Raw genomic sequence first — 19,759 nt, forward strand, 5'->3', positions numbered from 1 at the left:
CAGGGGCCAGGCCCAGGGCACACGAGCCCGAAGACCAAGGCCGGGCCGGCGGTGCAACAGCGGGCACCCGAGCCAACCCGCCTTCGAAGGCAGGCTCCACGGCGGCCCCTCAATGACCCGGGGGCCAGAGCCCCCCCCCTCCCCCCGCCGAAGAGGAAGAAGGCGGACCCCGGACCGAAGCCGCAGGGCCCGGACTTCAAAATCCCGGAGTCTCGGTGGCAGTACCACGGAGCAAAGTCCACGTAAGTTCCTTTCTTGTCCCGAGCGTGCTTGCTCGGATATTAGTTAGGGGTATTTACCTTTTCCATTTTCAGGCCACCCAAGGACCCCGTCGGAGACCAGAGGTGGCCAGAGGTGCCAAGGCTGGCTCCCGCTCCCGCCGAGCGCTCCCGCGCCTGAGCCGAGCGCGCCGGCAGAATCGGAGCAGCAGGCGCCGCCCTGCCCTGAACCGAGGGCAGCGGCCGCGCCCGAGCAGCCGACGCCGTCCGAGCCCGCCTCGAGTACTTCGAGGGTGGAGCAAGCGGCCGCGGTGGAAGTGGTCGCGGCGAGGGCGGCACCGATGTGGCAGTCATCGGGAACCACGAGCGCCTCTGCAGAGAGGGCTCGCAAGGGTCTCAGCGCCCGGCCATTGTCAAGCCAGGCCCCGGAATCCCTCCCGGACGTGATCGGAAGAGCCCGGGAGGTTATCGAGCGACTGGAGGCGACCGTGGCGGCGGAGCGAGAAGAGCTCGATAGGGACCACGCCACCCTCGTTGAAGAGAGGGGGCGGCTAGAAGAAGTTGGCTGGCTCCTGGAGGCCCGCATCGCCTCGACCCGCGCAACCCATGAGAGGTCAATGCGCGCGGTGGCCGAGGAGCAGGAGGCATTGGAGGAGGCGCACGAAGAGGCCGTCGCCGCGCAGGAGACCCGACATCGCAGCGGCGGGCCGCGGAGCTGCTTGCTCGGAAGCGGCTGGTCCTGGCTCAAAAAGAGGCTATCGACAAGCGTGAGAAGTCTGTGGAGTCCGCCCAGGCAGACTTAGCCCGCCGGAACGACGAGTTCAAGCGAAGCCGCGTCGAAGTCCTCCGTCGGGAGGAGGAGGTTGCGATCCGCGAGACCGACGTCGAGATCACGGCGATGGCAGAGGATGCCTGTGTGGAGCAGATTGCTCAGCGCGAAGCGGAGGCCGCCTTGATGCCATCGGCCCTTACAGCCCGGGAGGAGCAGGCCGCCAAGTGGGAGGCCAAGCTGGCTACCCGGGAGCGGGCCCTCGCCGCCTTGGCCGAGCAGGTGAAGCGGGGGCAAGCTGAGGCCATGGCCACCAGTGGCGCCCCGACCAGCACAGCCGAGGGGATTCGTCTTGAGGAACGGCTGCAGATCGCTAGGGACAAGCTCGAGATCGTCGTGGCCGAGCAGGCCAACGTGAAGCTGATGATGCGAGACATCCTTCGTCAGGCACGGAGGTCCGTGAGGGTAGCCTGGCTCGGGCGCGTCAATGTGGGCGAGAAGGGGATGGACCAAGAGACCATCGGCCACCTTACCCTCGGCTTCAAGGAGATCAGCCGGCGCCTCAAGGCTCTCCCGAGGGCTGTGCAGGAGTTGGCGTCCCAGGAGGGGCGCGCTCTGGCCTAGGCAGTGGCTGAGCACGTCCTTGCCTGCTACCGAAACCGAGAACCTGCCTTCTCGCTGGAACCAGTCCGGCAGGGAGTGGTCGAGGCCGAGGAAGCGACCGCCCAGGAAGCTGTCCGGGACGTCACCGCCGAGGTGGCGGCGTGCTTCACGCGGGAGCCACCATCGGAACCGAGCAGCGGCAGCAGCAGCGAAGCCTCCTCGCCACCTTCAAAGCCTGCCGACTTAGATTAGATTTTTTGTTTTTTGACTGTTGTAAATATGGGAGTGGTCCCCTCCAGAATGGTTCTTTTTTGAAATATAATAGAAGGCTTTCTTTTGGGATCGAAACTCCACTGAGCTTGTCTTGATGATGCTTTTCGCTTTTCACTTGATGTCCCGAGAAGTGCTTAACCGGCGCGAGCCCGACCTTCCTTCCCCGAGAGTGAAGTTGCCCCGACCACTCATCGTCCGAGTAGTGGGACCAACCGAGCGTTCAGCCCCAGAGCCCTCGCGAGTCCGCAGCTGCTAAGTCAAGAGACAAAGGCATGAACTTCCTTGCTCGGGAGATAAGTCGATCCAGCACGGAGCACGCCACGACCAGTGAACACTTTTCCACTTTGCGACCTCTGAAACAAGCAGACCGGAGACACGTGCGAGCAGAAATGCGACCAAGAGTCCCCACAGTTTGGTGGTGTCCGAGCTAGGACTGACCACACCGAACACCAACAGCCCGCCCTTGGGGTCTAGGCGGTCCCGACCACTCTTTGCTCAAGCGGTAGGATTACCCGAGAACCCCAGAGGCTCGGTAGTGCCTGGGGTACTGCCAAGCCGGCCGAACACCACGGCCACCATAAAGGATCTCGGTCATCCATCACCGTCTGTACGGTACACCTGACTACTGTCTGTTTCTGTTGTTTCGGAAAAAGCTAACATGTGGGCAGGGTTTGTGCGCGAGGAGACCATCTCATCGAACATATTAGAATGCGAGGGTCCCGAGGATAACTCGGGAACAATAGTTTACTGAGTAAGTAAGAATGGAAATTCGTATGACTTTAGTCAGTCACCGGACAACTGTCAACCTTTCGGCCGACCGATCCAGGTGGTGTACGCGCTCCGAGCTCGGGGTACCCAGGAACTTGGTTCCCTCGTACGGAGTGCCCGAACACTAGAAAGCATGAGAGGGAGCCAGGGGCTAGGCAGTCCCGACCACTCATGCCCGAGTGGTAGGATTACCCGAGGACCCCATAGGCTCGAGCAGCACCCTGGGCACTGAGGCCCTTGCGGTCGGGCCGCTTTATTCTTGTTTGTTGATCTGTAAGCGTTAAGAAAATTGGAAAAGACTCTCTGCCTGGTGCGCTCTGTTAGTGCGGTACTATTATAGACTGCTCTCGATTTTAACCCGAGACCTCTCGAATACCCAGATCGGCGAAGTATACAGACAGAGGTGTAACCAAGAGGTCCAATGGTTCGATGGCGCCCGGGATAGGACTGAACAGACCGAGCACCGACAGCCCACCTCTGGGGTCTAGGTGGTCCCGACCACTCTTTGCTCAAGCGGTAGGATTACCTGAGAACCCCAGAGGCTCGGTGTTGCTCGGGGACTACCATGCCACCGGACACCACAGCCTACCACAACAGACTTAGGTCAGCAGCTACTGCCTGCGCGCATACCGATCGGGATTCATTTTTATCAACGGAAAAAATGAGAGAGCGTGTTTTTCTCGCACAATCGAGCATCTCACCAAACAGATTAAACATATGGATTCCGGGGAGAAAATTTTGAAATAAGAGTTTATTGACAATTTTGTACAGAAGTGGCAACTTACATGGTTGGTGGTAGCCCCCGGGCAACTTGGGCAGGGGGACCCCCGGCCTGGTTGGCCCGAGCACAAACATGTCTACCTAGGGATAGAATTTACACAGATGCTCGATGTTCCACGCATTTGGGAGCGGCTGCCCGTCCTCCGCAGCCAGCCGAAACGAGCCTTGTCGCGGGACACCGATCACGGTAAACAGGCCTTCCCACATAGGGGACAGTTTATTCTTTCCTTCACGTGATTGAGCGCGTCGGAGAACTAGATCCCCAACCTCGAGTGACCGGGCCCGGATGTGCCACTGATGATAGCGGCGCAGGCTCTGCTGGTATCTGGCTGCTCGGACGGCGGCACGTCGCCGGCGCTCCTCCAAGTAGTCGATATCGTCGCGCCTTCGCTGTTCTTGTTCACCTTTGGAGTAGGCATTCACTCGAGGGGAGCCAAGAGTGAGCTCAGAGCAGAGAACCACCTCGGCACCGTACACGAGGAAGAATGGAGTCTCCCCGGTGGCGCGGCTTGGCATGGTCCGGTTGGCCTATAGCACAGCAGGTAACTCGTCGATCCACCCTTTCCCATGCTTTGCGAGCACGTTGTAGGTCTGGGTTTTGAGCCCCTTCAGTATCTCAGCATTTGCACGCTCGACCTGCCCATTGCTCCGAGGATGAGCGACAGAGGCGAAGCAGAGCTTGATGCCGAGGTCCTCACAGTAGTCCCCGAACAGGGCACTTGTGAACTGAGTGCCATTATCGGTGATGATTCTATTTGGGACGCTGAAGCGACTTGTGATACCGCGGATGAACTGAAGTGTCATGTTCTTGGTAACCTTGATGACTGGAACCGCCTCCGGCCACTTGGTGAACTTGTCGATGGCGACGTAGAGGTACTCATAGCCCCCGATTGCTCGGGGGAATGGACCCAGGATGTCCAGCCCCCAAACCGCGAAGGGCCATAACAGGGGGATGGTATGAAGAGCCTGAGCTGGCTGGTGAATCTGCTTTACATGGAACTGGCATGCCCTACAGCGCCGAACCAACTCGGAAGCGTCCTGGAGAGCTGTAGGCCAGTAGAAACCTTGCCGGAAGGCCTTCCCGACCAACGTGCGGAACGATACATGGCCACCACATTCGCCCTCTTGGATCTCAGTGAGAAGCTCACCGCCTTCTGCCCGGGTGATGCATTTCAAGAGGACACCGTCCGTGCCGCACCGATAGAGATCCCCATCTACTATAGCATAGCGTTTGGATTGCCGTGCAATCCTCTCAGCAGAGGCATCATCCCTGGGAAGGATATTTTCTTTCAAGTACCCTCGGATCTCATCGATCCACGAGGCATCTTGAGAACCATCGGCAAGCGCAGCGCACTCACCAGGTGGCGGCACCCTGACAGGACTTCCCACTGAGGGCGCCGCCTGGGTCCCCTCAACTAGGCTCGAGGGTTCCCCTTCGCCCTGGTCGGCAGGCAGGACAAAAGGCCGTGTGAGCCTTTCTTCAAAGGCTCTGTCAAGGACGTGTGCACGGGAAGAGGCCAGGCGAGAGGGATCATCGGCCAGAGCGTTATCACGGCGAGATATGTACCGCAGCTCCAGGCCGTCGAAGTGCCTCTCCAGCCTCCTGACTTCCGCCACGTACGCCGCCATCTGAGGATTCGTGCACTGGTATTCCTTGGACACTTGGTTGACCAACAGCTGGGAGTCTCACTTGACCAGTAGGTCATGAATCCCAAGGCCCACCGCGGCTCGGAGGCCAGCGTTGAGGCCCTCATATTCCGCCATGTTGTTGGTTGCTCGGAAATGCAGCTGCACGACGTACCGGAGTACTTCACCCGTTGGGGAGGTGAGAACCACTCCAGCCCCCGCGCCTTTCAGCGTGAGGGAGCCATCGAAGTGCATAACCCAGTACCCGGGCGCATCGTGCCCGGGATATGTGGAAATTTCTTCATGGTTGATCTCGGGGACGGGCGTCCACTCTGCCATGAAGTCAGACAGGGCCTGGCTCTTGATTGCCCGGCGACTGATGAAGTGCAGATCGAACTCCGCTAGCTCCACCGCTCACTTGACGATGCGCCCAGTGCCTTCTCGGTTTCGGAGGATCGGCCCCAGTGGATGCATAGTAACAACCGAGACCTTGTGTGCATGGAAGTAGTGGCGCAGCTTCTAGGAAGCGACGAGCACGGCATAGGGCAGCTTCTGGGTTTAGGGGTACCTTGTCTTAGCATCCCGGAGGACTTCACTGACGAAGTACACCGGTCGCTGTACACGGCAGGCCCGGACTGTGGCTTCACCCGAGGGCTTGTCATAGCCTCCGAGCTCAGCACCGTGGTCAGGTCTGGCCGAGTGCTCGTGCTCGACTCCCTGGTCGGGAGGAACCAAGTGCTCGGGCTCGACTCCCTGGTCGGGAGGAGCCAGGTGCTCAGGCTCGACTCCCTGCTCGGGAGGAGCCGCGAGAACTGGAGGCTGCTCGGGGCAGCCGGGAGCTGGGACCCAACACCTTGCCCCAAGCACTCATCACGCTCCACCACCAGTACCATGCTTATGACCTGAGGAGTGGCCGAAACGTAGAGCAGTAAAGGCTCGCCCTCGGAGGGGGCCACTAGTATGGGTGGTGAGGTGAGATACTTCTTTAAGTCCTGGAAGGCCTGCTCGGCCTCCGGCGTCCAGTCAAAGTGACCGGTCTTCTTCAAGAGTTTGAAGAGAGGGAGCCCTCGCTCCCCGAGCTTGGAGATAAAGCGCCCCAGGGCCGCCATGCAGCCGGTGAGACGCTGGACTTCCTTGAGTCGAGCCGGGGGACGCATCTGCTCGATGGCCTAGATCTTCTCTGGGTTGGCCTCGATTCCTTGGCTAGAGACCAAGAAACCGAGGAGCTTGCCCGTGGGCACCCCGAAGATGCACTTCTCGGGGTTGAGCTTCAAGCGGGTAGTGCGGAGACTGTTGAAAGTCTCGGCTAAGTCCTCCAGCAAGGTGGCGCGGTCTCAGGATTTGATCACAAGATCGTAGATGTAAGCCGCGACGTTGCGGCCAACCTGTGAATCAAGGGTAATGCACACGGCGTGCAGGAAATATGACCCTGCGTTGCGCAAACCAAATGGCATTGACACATAACAATAAGTCCTCACCAGAGTGGTAAAAGAAGTTTTTTCCTCGTCCTCTTTGGCCATGCGAATTTGGTGATAACCCGAATTTGCATCTAAAAAACATAAAAGATCGCACCCCGAAGTGGCATATACAATTTGGTCTATGCGGGGTAAAGGAAAAGGACCTTTTGGGCAAGCCTTGTTTAGGTCAGTGTAGTCGACGCACATGCGGAGCTTGCCGTTGGCCTTCGGGAGGATGACTGGGTTTGCCAGCCACTCTGGGTGGAGGACCTCTCGGATGAAGCCGGCATCAAAGAGCTTGCTTACTTGCTCCCTGATGATCTCCTGGTGCTCGGGCGCCTGCCGCCGGACCTTCTGTCTCACCGGTTGTGCATCGGGGTGCACAGCAAGTTGGTGCTCGATCACCTCCCTAGAGAACCCGAGCATATCGGATGGTTGCCATGCAAACACGTCGACGTTAGCTCGGAGGAAGGTGATGAGCGCGCTTTCCTATTTGCTGCCCAGGCCACCACCGATTCGGACGACCTGGGAAGCGTCTTCGCCCACCACGACCTCCTTCGTAGGAACGGAGGCGTCGGCGGCGAGTCGGGGTTTGGATGAAGAGGGTCCCAGGCCCCCTGGGTGTCCTTCGACCTCGGCCCAAGTAGAGACAAGGCCGAGTAGAGTTGCTTGGCGTAGGAGACGGCGCTGCCGGTCTCGGCGGGCACGGAGATGGGGCCCGCATGGCCCGGCATCTTAACCGTGAGGTATGCATAGTGTGTGACCACCATGAACCGAGCGAGTGCAAGACGCCCGAGAATGGCGTTCTAGGGGAGGGGGACTTCCGTGACATCAAAGATGATGTTCTCCGTCCGGAAATTGTCCCGGCTCCCGAATGTTACAGGCAGCTCAACCTGCCCGAGGGGCAGGGTATGCCCTGGTGTCACCCCGTAGAAGGGGAGCAACGGCTTTAGGCACCTGGAAAGCACCTGTAGCTTCTCGAAGGCCTCCCGGGAGAGGAGCTTTAGGCCTACACCCCTGTCGATCAGCACTCTACTGACCTTTACGTTGCAGATGGTGGGGGACACTACCAGGGGTAGTCGCCCCACGCCTGCAGTACTTGCAGGGTGGTCCGCCAAACTGAGCGTGATCGAGGAGTCTGACCACTTCAGGGGCCTCGCGGCCTCAGTGCTCGGGGTCATAGAGCAGACCTTGTGCCGCATGGTCTTGACACAGCGGTGGGAGGAGGGCGTGTATGCGCCTCTGTCCATGAAGGCGACAGAGTACTCGAGCTCCTGGAACCCAAGCTCTTGGTTTTCAGGGGCGGCTCTGTCGTCGCCGCCCCTGCGGAGGTCCTCGCGCTCCTTCTGGCACTGCTCGACAAGGCCTTTGACCGTCTGACACTCTCTGAGGTCGTGCCATTTAGTCTGGTGGATCTCGCACCACTTTCCTAGTTCAGGCCTTGCGGGAGTAGGCGCCCTCGTGGGAGCGGGAGCTGGAGCCTTCGCAGGCGCGGGCCTTCTGTCAGCGGCCGCATAGCGCGCCGGCCTGCGATCAGGGCCCTCTGCTGGCCTATGGGCCGGACCCTCAGCCGGCACGACAGGGGCAGCCTCGCGCCTTCTTCTCTTTTTCTTTTAACGCCTGTCGAAGCGGGAAGGACCGAGTAGATCGGCAGCGGGTTTCTCAGGGCGCGGAACATGGCACGCCTGAGCCTCCGCCGCCTTGGCGCACTTGTCGGCCAACGCGAAGAGCTCTGCGGTGGTCTCGACTTCGTGCGTGCCCAGCTTTTTGAGCATCCGCTCATCACTGACGCCCTGCCGGAACGAGACGATAATAGCGTGGGGGGTTATCCGCGGGATGGTATTGCGGACCTGGCTAAAGCGCTGTATGAAGCGCCGCAGTGTCTCCCCCTCCTGCTGCTTCACGGCATGGAGGTCGCAATCCAGGCGGGGGCGCGTAAACGTGCCCTGAAAGTTAGCCACAAACTGGTGGCAGAGGTCATCCCTGGAGCCGATGGATCCTGGGGGTAAGTTCATAAGCCAAGAACGGGCAAAGCCCCTCAAGGCTACATGAAAATAATTGGCCATCACCTTTTCGCTGCCGCCAGCCACTTGGACGGCGGTGGTGTAGATCTGGAAGAACTCGACGGAGTCAAAGGACCCGTCGTACTTCTCCGGCAGTTCTAGCCTGAACTTCGTGGGCCAGTTGAACCGACGGAGATCGCTGGTGAAGGCGCGGCAGCCTGTGCCGTACCCTGCAACGTGGGTAGTGCCCTTGGGCGGTGAACGCCGGTGAGCCGGGGAACCCCAGCGGTCATGGGCCGGCATAGAGGAGGCCTGGTCCTCTGCCTCGTTCTCGTGCTGGGACTCCCGTTGGCGATCAAGGGTGACGTGCGCATCTTCGACGGCCCTCCGCTCATTGAGATGTAAGCGGAGGTCCTGAGCTCCGGTTGTGGCTAGGGGGGTGGCACTCCATTTGGAGGCCCCCCGGCAGGTTTGGTCGCCACCTGAGGATGGATCGGCCTTGGTTGCACCGCGGTGGGAGGTGGCACGGGAGCTTTCGGACAGCACCTGCCGGTGAGCCGTGCTCACCAGAGCGGCCACCTCCTGGAGCCAGCGGCCTTCTGGGGTTTCCCCCGCCGCCTAGACAGGCGGATGCCTAAGGAGTGCTTGCACCGCAAGCAGCGCTCTCCCAGGACTGGCATCGCCAAAGGCGAGCCTGCACCGCAACGGCGTCTGGCGCTGTCCAGACGTGGACCTCACGGCAGGAGTTCCTGTCACTTGCTGAGGGTTAGGCGGTGCACCTGCAACGGCGGCGGCGGCCTTGCTGGGCCCAGCACCATTGTCCCCATGACAGGGGAGCGCCGTGCGGGCGGACCGTGGCTGCTGCTGAGGAGAAGCAGAGACTGAGGCCTCCTGAGCAAGGGGCTCCATTTCTTCACTGGAGCTGGAGCCGGTGTGTCATAGACGATGTCCACCTGCCATTTTTTCTGCAGGAAAACAAAACAAATTCAGGGATGCAACCCCTCTACCTGGCGCGCCAGCTGTCGGAGGGTGAACTCCTCAATCGGGGATCCGAAGGGACCCTGTCGGAAGGTGAACTCCTGTCGCAGGGATCCCGAGAGACCCCTTTTTAGAGATTCGGCTGGGGGGATGATCCTGAATAAGTTCGTCGGAGAAATAAATGGAAGTGGAAATAAATACAACGGCCGGTGGTGGAGGATGATCAACCTAGTGCAAAGGGAAGTAAATGCACCGGAGTTTAGACAGGTTCGGGCCGCACGGGGGCGTAATACCCTATTCCTGTATGGATGCAATAACTTTCCCTGGGGGGAATCCCTCCAGGAATATGTCTGGTTACAAGAATATATTGTCTAACTAAGAGCTTGAGGCTCCTTGTTCTAGCTCTGCTCAGGCTTGCTTGCAGTGTTCTTCGTCTAAGTGTGGCACGGTCGATTGCTTGGGCTTGTTCTCTCCTCCGATGCTTCGAGTCGATCTTTTTCCGATGTTGTCTGATTTTTTTCCCTCTCCTCCTCTTTCTGTATGCCCATCCTTTTATGCACTCGCCGGCCACGACATACCCCGAACGGGAAAGAAGGGGCACAAGTTCCCAGACGCCACGACTGAGAAAGGCGTCATCATTTCCTCTGGGCGAAGTGACAGGGGCGGTGGAAAAACGCGGCGCGCGTCCGGTCACTCGTCACTGTGGACGCCCTGGCGCCGGGCGCCGTTGAGAGGGCCCACCGAGCAGCCACAGAGGCACCCGGTGCGCCCACCCTGTCTTGTTCCTCTGCCATGGCAGGGTGGCAGGCGGAACGCCTTGATCCTGGCAACGTTATCCCGTGATACACCGGATGATACGGGACGGGACCCGTGCAATTAATGGCCCCACACCTCTCTGCCAAAGCATGGCAGGGACTGACACTGCGGCGGGAGCAGTTGGGGATGTCAGGATGTCATGCCACTCATGCCCATTAAATGCGGCCTCGGACCTCTGACTGGTTAACACCTCGTCGGCGGGGCCCTCGGGGGCCCTTCTGGGTCGTCGGGGCACAGAGTGCTCGGGGGTACTGTTCACATCCTTGAGCACTCTCTCCCGGGCACTCTCGCACGAACCTTCGGGGAACCGAGTGCTCGGGGGCTGCCATGTGCCACCCCAAGCGCTCTCTCCCGAGCACTCTTGCGCTGACCCTTCGGGGAACCAAGTGCTCGGGGGCTTCCACGTGCAACCCCGGGCACACTCTCCCGAGCGCTTTTGCTCGAACCTTCGGGGAACCAAGTGCTCGGGGGCTGCCACGTGCAACCCCGGGCACTCTCTCCCGAGCACTTTTGTACTGACCCTCGGGGAACTGAGCGCTCGGGGGCTGCCGCACGCAGCCCCCCGAGCGCTGTCTCCCGGAACTTAGCTCTTCTGATCATCGGGGGACTAGGGTGCTCAGGGGTGACCGGGCACCTCCCCGAGCACCTTCTTCCCGGCACTTGGACTCTGCGGGTCATCGGGGAAATGGGGTGCTCGGGGACCAGAGGATGTGGCCCCGAGCACCTTCTCTCGGAACTTAGATTTTCCTCATCCCGCAGGAGGGACCTCGCAGGATGGTGACACGTGGCGGACGGCTGGCCTGGCCTCGGGACTCAGGGATCCCCGGTTCCTGATACACCGACAGACCCCCTTTGAGATTCGGCTGGGGGGATGATTCTGAATCCGCTTCGCAGGTGAAATAAATGGGAGTAATGAGATGCAGGTGGAATGGAACGATCGGATGCAGGAAGTAGTAAATACTCAAGGGATTTTTAGACAGGTTCGGGCCGCACTGAGCGTAACACCCTACTCCTGTGTGTATGCTATAAATGCTCTGAGAACGTTTCTCTGAGTATCTGCTGGGTTACAAGAATATTTGTCTAGTCTAGAGCTATGTGTTCATTGTTCTTCGGCTGATCTATGCTTCTGTTTTGTGCTCTTCGAGACTTGTCCTCAACTCAACCTTTTTTCAGTTGTCTTTCTCCGAGGAGCCCACCCGGCTTAAATACCTGACGGGACGATAGCGTGCCCGGAAAGGATGGCGCAAGTTCCGAGGTGCCATAAATGGAAAGCAACCGTCATGGGCTGCTGCGTGAGGTGATGGGGATGGTTGAAAACGCGCCCTCGTCCGGTCTTGTACGTCATCATGCCGTTTTTCAACGGGCGCCGCGGGGAGGGCCCACCGGGCAGCCACCGAGCAGCCCAGCGTGCCCGCCCAGTCAGAGCAGGGCTGACACAGCAGGGTGGCAGGTGGGGCGCCTCAAGCTCTGCGACGTTATCCCGAGGCGCGCCGGATGACGCGGGATGGGACCCGTGCATTAAATGTCCCCACGCCTCCCTGCCAGCCCGTGGTAGGGACTGACAGCAAGCGTGGGGGGAGCAATTGGAAGTGACAGGCCACGCGCCCTCTTAAATGCAGCATTGGGCCTCTCACCAGATGACACCTCACCGCTAGGCCTCTGTGGGGGCCACCGATGAAGGACTTCTCAGCCCTCAGGGAACCAAGTGCTCGGGGGCCACTGTTCGCAGCCCCGAGCACTCTCTCCCGGACATGCCCTTTCTTGGTCCTCGGGGAACCAAGTGCTTGGGGAGCCACTGTTCACGGCCCCGAGCATTCTCTCCCGGAACTAACTGATCGGGTCCTCGGGGAACCGAGTGCTAGGGGGCCACTGTTCATGGCCCCGAGCACTCTCTCCCGGAATTGACTTCCCTTGGGTCCTCGGGGAACTTGGGTGCTCGGGGGCCACTGTTCGCAGCCCCGAGCACCCTCTTCCCGGTACTTAGCTTTCCTTATCGTCGGGGGACTTGAGTGCTCGAGGGCCACTGTTCGTAGCCCCGAGCACTCTCTTTCCGGTATTTGGTCTTCTCGGGTCATTGGGGAACTCGGGTATTCGGGGACCACTATCCATGGCCCCGAGCACCCTCTTCCGGGACTTGATCTTCTCGTACCTCAAGGAGATAACCCCCGCGGGAGGGCACCACGTGGCACTCTGCTGTTCTGGCCTCGGGACTCGAGGACCCCTGGTTCCTGTGTCATCGACAGTATGGATAACAACCGAGCTATTTGAAACAAGCAATGGCCACACACCCTCTACGACAACAGTATAGGACTACTGATTCACACGTACAAGACTCATAACATGTGATTTTAGACCATCTAGGTCAATAGGTAGCTCAATCGGACTCTCTATGTGTTGGCAGTTTTGAATTGTTACGAGCCTTCTACGCAAAACAATGGAACATTCTCCATAATAAATATGGATAGTCATATTGTATCTGCTCAACAAACATACATGTAATATAATAACTACTTAGAATAAATAATAAGTAAATTATCAATACAAATTAAATAGTACAATATTTAACAATGCTCAATATTTAAGTAATTAATAATGCTAATTAAATCATCAATATTGAATTAAAATGAAATAATTAATATTTAATGAACATTAACTAAGTATTAATATAGAATTATTATGATTAAATATTTAATGAACATTAAAAGTAATAATAAATATTTACTGAATAACTATTACTTAAACAACAGGAATCCCATAATAATTAATAAATAATAAGCAACTATTAAAATCACATTTAATATTTAGAGTTACATGCCACAATTATTTGACAAGTATTAAATAAATTCACAATACCCTATTTAAAGAATTCGATTAATCGTAGTACTCTACTTAACCTAAGCGATTAATCAATTTAATCAAATTAGTTGAATTAAACTAATTAATCTGATTAACCATGTACCTCTAATAACTCTAATTAACTGGTTAATGGCAATCATACAATTATACTAAGAGAATAATTTAATTACACTGATTAATGAAATTCATGTTATTAAATTAAGTAAATAATCTAATTACACTGACTAATCAAATATATATAATCAAACTAAGCAAATAATTTAAGTACTCTAATTTATCAACTTAATATAATTAAACAAATGTAATTTAACCGATTAAACAATCAACTAAAATTGTACACTATTACTGAAGGGAGTGCTCTAATTACTACTATTAATCTAGGTATTAATTAAATATGTAATCTAAATAGTTATAATTATTGAAGGGAGCGCTCTCGAAGTGTCAACTTGCACTGTTGCTCCTCGCGTTGCTCCTCTCCTACTGCTCCTCCTCTCCTTGTGCTGCTCCTCCTCTCCCCACGCTGCTGCTCCTCCTCTTCTCGCGCTGCTGCTCCTCAACGCTAGTTGTCATTTTATAGCGGGGAAAGTAGCAGCACATGGCATAGGATGCCGAAAGTAGCAGGGGCACACTGCATGTGAAAGACAGGTTGCCAAAAGCTACACGTGACAAAACAAGTGATAAGACACAAAGCAGCACACGGGCCTGAGTGTTTTCAGCACCTCATGTGTTGAATACGACACTATGCACCATATTTGGCACATGAGGTGCCGAAAACATCTAGGGCCTCTTTTTGAGGCATCATGTACCAAAAACCTATTTTCGGTGAATGAGATGCCGCATACATAGGCTATAGTTGTAAATACGACAACATGTTGTCTATTTTTACATTATAGTTTCCGTATGTTGTCTATTTTATCAATACTGCCGTATCTACCCTTGTCACAACCCATTCCTTCCTGCAACAGGAATGGCAATGCGGGACATGGTTATTAAGGTCTTGTCCTAATGCAATCTCCTCACCCGCTACTACTAACTGCTTTATCTATCACGCAACACACGGCGATCTGATGGGTCCTTCAAGTGGCGGGCACTAGAATTTACAATCCCCCATTTCCAGTGCATTGACTTCCAGCTTAGGCACCAGATTAGTATGACAAATTCTATCTAAGTGTATGTACTTATTGAACATTTTGTGCCTGTAAATTTGATACTCGATTATCTATTGTAACAATATTGAAAATAGGGATACCTACGAAGTCGATGAAGTGTACCACGACAGAGACATAGTTTATACAGTTTCAGGCTCCCGAGTTGGGTAATAGCCTAACATCTAGCTTCCTTGATTATTCTTAGATAACAAAGTACAATGTGGATGTGGACGAGTCTAATCCTAAGAACCATGCGGATGTTGGTGTGTTTAAGGCTTAAGACCTGTGACTAGGTAGTTGCTTCTGACATGGATCTTTGATGGACTAGTGTCAAGGGTTTCGTAGCTTCAGAGATCTGAAGGTGCAATTTGCAATTGTGGACTATGAGTGTCTGATTGCTTGATCGATCTAAATTGCATTATGTTGGACGTTCCCCTCTCCCTGCCTTAAATACTCGAGGGAACCCCGGGCGTGATCTTACTTGGATATCTTTGTCGTGTCTTACACAGATTGTTAGACTCCCATAGATCTAGGAATCAATCTCAATAGGGGATAACTTCCATATCCAGGATGAGTAGCTACCAAGTATATCATTTTCATATCATAATTCATGGTAGCCATGACTAGACCATATCGAGTAAGATATATTTTATCCTCATATACCTTTTATAGATATACATAATATATGAAATATATAATATTACTTAGGAAAAAGTCCAAATTACCCCTTGAACTATTCCTAGTGTCCGGATAACCTCCAAACTTTAAATATTGGATCACATAATCCCCTGGAGTGGTTTTTCTCGATGATTTTGCTGATGTGGCGACGGTTTCACTGACATGGCAGCCCATGATATCATTTTCGTTGACATGGTAGTGCACACATGGCAAGCAGATCCACATGTCATATTTTTCTCGCTCACCCCTCTCATGTTAGCCTCTCTTTGCCTCTCCTCCCTCCGGTTGGCCTCTCTCTCTCTCTGCCTTTCTCTCCCTCACACTAGCCTCTCTCTCCCTCCCATCGTCCTCTCTCTCCCTCTCGGGCCGGACGACTCAGGCCATCTGCGACGAGCTCCGCTAGTGCCCAAGCTAACTCGGTTCCAAAATGAGAAAGGGAGAGATAGATGATGTTGTAGCCACGTTGCAAAAAATAGGTGACATGGCAGCCACGTCATCAAAATCGTTGTTGCAAACCACTCCAGGGGGTCATGTGATCCGATATTTAAAGTTTGGGGGGTAAAATAAACAGTTTTAAAGTTTGGGGGGTTATTTGGTCACTAGGAATAGTTCAAGGGAGTCATTTGGACTTTTTCTATTAATTATATATCGTGTCAGAGCCTTGGTGACAAATTGATTCAATCTATACATTCCAATCTGCTTGAGTTAGCTAAATCGAGCCCATTGTGAGCTCGGCCTAAGTTTTGCTCAGGCATAGGCACGAGTGGAAGCACTTATTTAGAGGCAAAATTGTCGAAATGCACTCCAGTTGATTAGTGCTTTGATGAAATACCACACAGCTCTAAATGGCACATGGGACCACCTATGTTAATGACATACGGGTCATGGTGGTATTTCATCGAATCGCAATCAACTAGAGTGCATTTCTACAAATCTCTCTTTATTTAGGCTTGGGATCCTTGGAACACGGTCCACCAGGTGCATACTATATATACAGACACACTATTATATTCATCTAATGACTAATGAGAAAAGAGCCACGTGCATACTATGTCTTGTGTTCTTTCTCCTTTGTTGTGCTAGGGTTATGGGAAGGAAACGGGGTCCATCTATCACCTCCTCGCATCTCTATCTTGGGGGGAATGGGAAAACGGATCCGACAATCCATGAATTATCACTATTACAACATGAGCAACTAACCACCAACAAACCCAAATTGCCCGACCGCCCACAAAAGATACTCCTCGTCCGTGTGAGGAGTCAATGCCCCAAAGGACAAGTCACATGCACGCTTCATGCCCAAGGAACCATTAGCGAAGGTATGAGAGAAGGCAACTGAGGGTTGACGCATGCCTGGCCAAAAAGTAATAGTTCTCGGCTGTAGCAGTCACCCGCCGGAGGCCCGAAGTCGTTGGGGCGTGGTTAACAACTTCGTGATAATGTATCCGGGGTACTAGACGATGAGCACATTGATCTATGTTTCTTGTAGATATGTTTGTGTATCAAAGGAGCTCAAGAACACAAGAATTTATTTAGGTTCAGGTCTTCCGTGGGATAATAGCTCTACGTCTTGCGTATTTTCTTATAGAGTGTATGAAATGGTTACAGAGTGTTCTCTTCTTCACTACATGTGTCTTCACCCCTCTATATACTAGGGGAAAAGATGTTCGTACAAATGGATCATGCCAAAACAAGCAACAGACCTACACCTAACGGAGCCTAGCTATTCCTAGCCCATCATGACATTATGTATACACAACCACCCTGCTCTGGTCATCCTGCACATCCTGTACCATCACCGAATGCCATAACACTCACCCGTCAGGCCATCCCATATCATTAAATGATGTGGGATGGGTCACTACCACACCACACCATCCCACAACCATGCTCACCGAAAGTGAGTGTCTAGGGAAAGAAAATGCTTGAGTGGACAATATTAAATGAGACTTGACTGGTTAGGTGAGTACCTGCGCTGCAACCAGTGAGGACTGCTCGCAGGGTCTCCTATCACAACCAGGGGGTTGGTCACCTGAGCCCCACCCTGTTCACATGGTGAGACCATGATCTTGAAAATATCTACAGCTAGCTGACATCGGACGGTGTGGGCCCGCCCTGTGGGGCACCCCTTATCTATAACACCGACAGTTGCCCGCAAGCTCCATCATGGATGAGGTGGACCAAATAGTTTGTCATAGCAGACTGTGGTCGCTGTGCGACGAGAGGTCATGATCAGGCTTAGTCGCGCCACTTGTGTCCCAGGTGAATGCATGCTTGCCTTGGTGAGTGGTCATCGACGTCACCCATTTTAGTGGTCGACCCAGGACACCACATCTCAATGGGAGGTTAAAAATCCAGAGAGAAAATGTGGGAGAGAATAACATTAATTGCCACCGGACCTAAGGGAACTTTTATTCCCCATGCATGACCTTTCGAATTTCGAGTGGAATGAACCCTAAGGCGATTGAGATACCGCAGTGGCCCTTTAAATTGGAGCTCCCATGGTTCGACACAAATCCTTTCATCGCCTCCCTTAGCCTCCAATCTTTTTGCACTCACAGCTCTTTGTCTCCATCTCCATTCTTGCTCTCGCTGCATCCTTCATCGTTACCCGATAGCGTGTACCAGCAATGAGCCCGCCTTCCCCAGATCCAAGTGTGACATGGCGAGGCTGAAGGTGATGTATGAAGCCGTCCTGCTCACCCGCCGCCTTTCCTCAGGGTACTGCTCCGGGGAGAGTGTGCCTGCTCCCCGTCAAGGGGAAATTTGTGTTGTTCATCTCGTTCTTCTTGGCATGCCTCGTGCCGCCCTTCTCCGAGTTCTTCACCATCATTATCCCCTTCTATGAAATCTGCTACCTCCACCTCAATCTCAACTATATTCTCATGTTGAGCATATTCACTCATTTGTGTGAGAACTTTGTCATTGTCGTGTCGTGCCTCGATCTCTTTCAGTTCTTCTACACTGGCTGGTCAGTGATTGAGCTGCCAATTGGAAGCTGTGGGTTTAGCCTCCATGATGGCACCGTAGACTCCTACATAGAGGTGGGCCTCAAGTCATCATGATCAGGCTGGAGGAAGGATTGGTTCTACCTAACGGCTGATTGCTCCTTGGACAACCTTCGCGTGCTGAGCGTGCCAACGTTGGTCACAAACAACTGGGAGAATTCACCCATGACCACCCTAGAGCTATTGACCCTGGCCAAGAGGGTTGTCCATTCAAGCAGTCGAGCTGACGGGGGTTAGACATCATATGTGACTTCATCAAACGCCGATTGTGCCCCTTGTGGAGGTGACCACACACGAAGTTTCTGTACTCTGAATCGACTGATGTCACCTGGGAGAGCTTCACAGGTAATCCTGCCATGGTTTCTTCGGTGTCGCCTTTTCAGATAGGAGTGTGACCTCTCACATCTCTCCTGTGATTCAGATCTTTCTAAAGAGTCCATCGGCTCGTGGGTCCGAATCCTAATGTCAGCTTCTGCATAAAAAGATGGTCCTCCAGTCGGCACACTTCTGCTGTGTGATCTCACCCTGTCGGAGAAAGCACAGCACAGAAGGGTAAGTTTGACATTTCCCCCTGAGCATTTTCATGAGTTAGATTATCACGGTTGGCGCCATTGCAGGGTCTCCCTGAGGTCGCTATTCTGTGCCCAGTCATCGACGAGGTTCTTGAGGCCTCTGACCAGGCCACTGTTGGGAGAGAAATTCACCTCGTCCTCGACCCAGGCGCCAAATAGAGCATGACCTTGCCTCCTCCTAACCTATTCGGTCACGCCTCAGAACCATCTAGGTGGTAATGGCCATACTACTCATAGTCAATCATCTACCCTGGGCGAAGGTCCGGTGAATGGCTCCGGCCCACAGGGGAGCAACCAGACTCGCCTTGAGCCAGATGAGGGTGACCAGATTGCTCATAGTCAAACGTCGACCCTGAGCAGAGGTTCGACCAGTGGCGTCAATCCACAAGGAAGCGACCAATCTTGCCCTGAGCCAGCTGGGGATGACCAGACTGCTCGACAAGCCTCTACGCAAGGGGAGAAGAGGTCAGTGGAGGATTCAGATTTCGCAGAAGCATCCAAATGCGTCCATGGGACACCAATCGACCACGGCTCGTCGGTAGATATGACCTCCTCACTAGGTCAAATAGTGGCTTCACGAGTTCAAGAGTTGTTCTCACCCCTTCGACCATGTGGTAAGTTCTGTAGTTAGACGTAGATACTTTGAGTTCATTGTTGACTCCGTAATTTGATTTTGCTATAGGTCTTTCACCCAGTCAACAACCCTGGTTGAAATCCCTCCTTCGGTGCCTTAGCCAGACACCCTAGCCTCAAGCCATCAATGGCCCCGATGCAGCTGAAAGCGCTCGTCGTGAGCCCCGCTCTTGCCTCTTACCTGCTCTCCCTAGTCGCCAACCTCCCCGCCTCCATCAGCAAGCTGGTCATTAAGAAGGAGGTGGCAGACCATAGATGCATCAAGCTGGAGAGGCTGGTGGCCAAAGAAAAGGAGGCTAGGCGCTTACTTCAGCGGGAGAATGCCGCGTTTCAACAGGAGAAGGTTGCGCTCGTCGCTCTATAATCCATGCTGATGAAGGACAAGCAGGCGACCCACAGATTTCTTCGGGCTACCTTCATGGGCATGCGAGGGGCCCTGAGAAGTGTCAGGCTATAAGATAATGAGACAAGGGAAGAATCCGCGCAGGATTGGGCCTGCGCCATCAATGTCCTAGTGGAGAAGTTCACCCAGCTTCCGAGAATCCTGGTTTCAAGGACAGTGGAGGATGTGAA

Source organism: Phragmites australis, chromosome 10 (assembly GCF_958298935.1).
Source record: "Phragmites australis chromosome 10, lpPhrAust1.1, whole genome shotgun sequence".
NCBI classification, from domain to species: domain Eukaryota; kingdom Viridiplantae; phylum Streptophyta; class Magnoliopsida; order Poales; family Poaceae; genus Phragmites; species Phragmites australis.